Source organism: Equus caballus, chromosome 1 (assembly GCF_041296265.1).
Source record: "Equus caballus isolate H_3958 breed thoroughbred chromosome 1, TB-T2T, whole genome shotgun sequence".
Lineage (NCBI taxonomy): Eukaryota > Metazoa > Chordata > Mammalia > Perissodactyla > Equidae > Equus > Equus caballus.
In genome coordinates, this window is record NC_091684.1 from 96,926,522 (window position 1) to 96,931,941 (window position 5,420).

The 5,420-nt window shown below is 35.9% G+C and overlaps 1 long non-coding RNA gene across 1 annotated transcript; it reads left to right on the forward strand.

The window, feature by feature from the left end:
• The first annotated feature begins 216 nt into the window (after positions 1-216).
• Positions 217-4,557, forward strand: LOC138917054 (uncharacterized). Its single transcript, XR_011424462.1, has 3 exons — positions 217-356; positions 3,833-3,887; positions 4,485-4,557. It is a non-coding gene; the product is annotated as an uncharacterized lncRNA (long non-coding RNA).
• The last annotated feature ends 863 nt before the right edge of the window (positions 4,558-5,420 follow it).

Sequence of the window (5,420 nt, forward strand, 5' to 3'; positions counted from 1 at the left end):
GTATTTTCAATCCAATCAAAATATACTTCTGCATTCCTTTCATACGTAGTTTGGATTTCCTAGATCTATTCTACATCTTGCATTCTTTATCTTTAAATTTCTACCTTTTTCTCTTTCCCTCTGAATTCTAGGATAATTATCAAGCTTGATCAGTCTGCTTAGGCTCCTGTATATCAAGACAACAATCCCAACATTTCAGTGCTTGTAACAAGAAATGATTATTTCTCTTCATGCTGCATGGTCATCACAGTTAGGCTGAGTCTCTGCTCCACATTATTTTTAGAAAAGTACCAGGGCTGAAGGAACAGACCTCATCTAGGACAACTCCATCTTGAGGCAGAGGAGAAGAGAAGACGGTGAGCCATGCCACGTTATGCTTTTAAAGCTCTAGTTCAGATGTGACAATTCCACTTACATTTCACTACCCAAAGTAAAGCAAATGCCCAAGCCTGATGACAGAGGGGTGATGTATAATCTAGTTACACGAAACATAGTCTAGAGGGAGCCCCATGGAGAGAGGAATGGGGAATATTTGGTAGAATAGCAATAATACATCACATTAGACTTGTAGCTCTCTAATTTATGTTTTTGTTTGTTTAGTTTTGTTATGCAATAACCACTGCCTCTAGTGAAACTTTGGTTGAGTTTAATGATCTTTTTTTTAATCTATGGGATATTTTTTCTTGTTCTCAGAATTGTTTATGATACTCTGATCTTTAAAACTTACTAATAATAACATTTTTTAAAATGTCTGTTTTCTTGAGTGTCATTTTTCCAGTTGCTTAGATTAGTCATTGCACAAACTTATAGTTGATGGGACCTATTGATAGCTACAGTAGACTCATTCAGAGAATATTCAAGTCATGGTTTGATTAATTCAATCTGTGGCCCTCGTTGGTGGAAGTGTGGGGGGACAGGGTGGAATCCTTTCCCTTACTCCCCTAGTGGGCTCTTCTTCTCACCTATCCCCCTCAAAAGTCCACTTGCTGTCATATGTCCTATTTATTTCCGAGTGTATTACATGTTTTTGGTGTAAGTGTCACTCTTCTTGTGCTTTATTGACTGTATAGAATTTTTCCCTGTTACATTGATAGGGTCATTTCAGCAAGACATTGCAAGTGGGAGGGAGACAAAAGGGTAAGCTGTAGTCACAGCATTGACCATCTTCTTAGATAATCAATGAAATGAACATTCAATAATCTTAGATATTCAATGAAATGAACATTCAAGAAGCCAAACAAAAAATTCTCAAAGTGAAGCAAAGAAAGTAAGAAGAAAACCTTATGATTGATATATAAAATTAGTTTTTATCTTTGACAAGACCAACAAAATGTGTAAAGTCAAGGAAGTCTGATGAATAAAAAATGAAAGGAAACAGAAATACACACCTTTTTGGAATAATAAAATAGGCATATTCTCCGATGTGGAGAAAAAATTTAATTCTATGTTATTTAAAATATTTAATAACATTGGAAAAGATAGAAAGCATTTCAATTTGTTTTACTAGACCAGCATAACCCCCATAATAAAACTTGTCAAATAGAGAACTAAGAAATAATCTCAGACCAATCTTTCCACTAAATATAGAGACACATGAAATGATTAAAATTGTAGGCTTGGAAGTTAAATACATCTATATTTAAATACATGCTCTATTTTCAAGAAATATTTTATGACTTGGACACTTAAGTATTCTAAATCCTTCCTCTAATGGGGGATTATACTACCTATCTTAGGAATCACTCGGACAGCTGTACACTTTAAATATCTTACAATTTTATTTGTCAATTATACCTCAATGAAGCCAAAAAATTTAAAAATCAAAAAAATAACTGTGAGGATTAAAAAGTGATGTAAATAAGTTCTAAAACATACTATGCATTTAGCTTGTGGCTGCTAACGCTTGGTAATGGATGATGATGGGGGGGTGGAATTGCTGTAACATCAAAAACAAAATTTTAGGCAACTGAATCCTGGAGTATGTTATAAAGTAAATTAAAAATTTTATAAATTAATAAATTTATTAAATTTTATTCCAGAAATGCAACGGGAGTTCAGCATTAGAAATATATTTATTTAATTCACCATATTATAGGTAAAAGAAGAGAAAATGCACGAACATCTCAATAAACGCTGGATAATTGTTTGATAAATTTTAACATTCGCCCGTAATTTAAAAGAAATTCTAGGAAAACTCAGAATAGAAAGCTACTTATTCAGTACGATTTAAAAATAGCTATCTGAAATCATTGGAAAATATTGTCTGTATCTTAAAGCATTCTCATTAAAGTCAGGATGAAAAGCAAAAACCTAGCATCACTGTAATTATTTTGTATTTTTCTAGAACTTATAATTAATGCCTCAAAGGAAAAAATGTAATAATAAAATGGAAGGGTCAAAATCCTCGTGGTTTTCAAATAACATGATTGCTTACCTAGAAGAAACTAAAAATATCAGATTGACATGTATTAGAACGGATAAGAAAATTACATTAAGGTCATATTTGGGCAAATTCACAAGGATATGAGTTTAAGAGACTCATTGTAAAATTTAGCAAATAGCAAAATAATATATCAACCTAAAATCTTATTAATAAATGACTAACTAAATAAAATATTGTCATACCATGGAATACCAGCTTGCCTTAAAAATAATGGGCCAACCTTATTTTGTCAAAAAACATACTTGTTTTTTCAGAATTTTCAGGTGTTTTTGTAATAAGCACGTATATATTACTTTTAGAATCAGAAAACCAGAACTTAGCTATTTATTTATACTAATTTTGGTGAAAACATATAAAAATATATCCTCTCACTAAAGGGTAAATTTGTTAAATCATCCTGAGGGTAAGATGGTCTATATTTATTAAAAGTCTTAAAGATGTTCATACTTAAAGGATAATTGCCCCTTTAAGAAACGGTCTTAAGGAAGCAATAAGAGATGTGAAAAAACTGCACATCAGGGATGCTCAGCGTTTACTGAGAGAAAAACTGGACAGGCTGACAATAGCTCACATACTTCGAGCTCTTGCACTCGCTGTGCGAGATACTTCTGTGCGCAGCCTGGCAGTGAGCAGCGCCCTGGTGAGTGTGGAGAGCTGGACGGTTTTTGTGCAGTCCTACCTCTTCTAGATGCGAAAGCTTGTCTTTTATGTCACCACCTGCCCTCTAGGGATCCAAGGCCTGAAGGATCCTGAATGTTCCATGCTGCCCAACAGGTTGTTGGTCATACTGGCTAGATTACATGGGGCACTGACAGGGAGACTGAGCACTCTCGCGCGCAATGAGTCACTACCAGAAGGATGGTCCATGGGGGCGTTGCCGCGCACCATCTATTGCTTATCCTCAGCGCACAGTAATGCAGAGGACAGGGGTCCCCGAGGCAACTCCACACAGGTGACTGGGCCTGGGGATGCAAGGGACTCTCAGATGGTCTCTCCTCTCCTTTTCCTTTTTATCCAATATTTTACCCATTTTGGAAGTCAGAGCAAATCTTTACAAGTATATATACAGATTTGTCTTTCTTCTACTCCGACCGGGAATGCTGGAACTTTAATTTTCAATTATCTGCAGCCTTTGTTTTCTGGCACGGTAGTGAGTGAAATGTGTCAATCACTCTGCGGTGGGAGGGGCCGCTGTGGAATGAAAGCGAAGATGCTCAAGGAGGGCAGAAGGAAGGATGGAGAGCAAGCATATGATTTACAACTTGAAATGCTACCTCAGTGCGCAACCATTACTTTATTTAACCTTCACAAGAAACCTTATGTAGACAGTATGTAGTCGTATTTGCTTATAAACAGTATATAGACATTTTCGTCATTTTCATTTTGTAGATGAGGAAAATGAAGCTTAAGGAAGTCAAGACAAGTGTTTAGAGTCACACACTCTGTAAGTAACAGACCCAGGATTTCAAACTCAGGCTGTTGAATCTCAAAGCCCATGAATTTAATCCCTAACCCATACTGAAAAAAAAAAAGGTCAAAATATAGGTTATTGAAAATATACTTTATAAATAAAAATTTTAAAATTATTATATCTCACCTAGCCATAACAGATAAGTTCTTAGAAGACAGTTTAACTGCACAGGGATATGTCACAATAGATAAAATGAAAATTAGATCAATAGTTTTTAAATAAATTATAACATACACATACTAAAAACACTGGAAACATACTGTGAAAGGTTAATACTGGTGGGATTGTAGGTGGTTTTTATTTTCTTTTTTCTATATTTTTAAATTTCTATAATACACATTAATATTTGTACACTGGGAAACGATAATAAAAGAACTGCCCACATGTGCTTCTGCGCTAGCTCCTATGAAAATGTCAATGTAAGGCAGAGCAAAGAATTAGACCTTTCACTTGGGAGGATGCATTTTCAAATGGCAAATAAGGGAGCTGCAGGAAGAATCTTAGAATTATTGGAAGTGAGATCTTCAAGGCACCTTAGAGATCATTGCATTCATCATCTTCATTTTGCAGATGAGGAAACTGAGAGAGAAGAGTAGGAGAAGAAAATCAGCGTCTTTGACCCAATAAATCGCCATCCTCTGAACAGAATTGAGAATGGACATTAATTCCTTAAAAGGTGTTCTCTCTCTTGCCCTCCAAAAAAAATCAATGCCTTATAAAAATGTGATCTTTGGCCTCTGCACTGAGTGCAGAATTTAACTAGCATAGAAAAAAATGTGTTTGGCAGAATTCACCTTCTTTTTAAAAGAGACAGAGATAAAAAATCAGATGCTCTTCCATCCCTTCCATTGGATGCTGTGTTGCTCTTGCTTCCATTAGCTGAGAAAAAAGGCACTTTGGAGGACATTTTCTTTCTTTCATGTGTGTGTGTGCTCATGTGTGTGTTATTTATGATTATGAAAACATCAGATATCCATTGTAGAAAATGCTGAAAATAATATAGAAAATCCTAATCATGCATTGTATTGCCACTCCAAAACAATAATAGTTAACATTTAACATATAGCTCCAGATTTCTCCCTTCTCTCTTTCCCCTTTTCTCTTCTCTTTCAATAGTTTTTTTAAAAAATAAGTTCTTTGTTAGTTCACTGAAAAATAAGATGTTCCCTGACACATCTACCCAGGTCTGACCTCTCTGAGTATCCCTTGGCACACACAGGCAAGATCTCGTGGGAACTGAGGTGATTTCAATTGCTGTTCAAAAACATTCACCCCCCTGGTCCCAACCACAACCTCTATGGGAATAAGAACTTCCAGCACTTGGTTTGCTCTGACCAATGAGACGTTAGCACACGTGATGCAAACAAAAACTTGAAATGTGCTTGCATGGGTAGGCTTGTCCTCTCCCACCTATTCCATCTCCATGAGAAAAGGTTCCCTCAAGTGGCTGCTATCCCTTCTGCCTGGAGCCCAGAGAAGAACAGTGATGCCCCAGGGAACCCATGC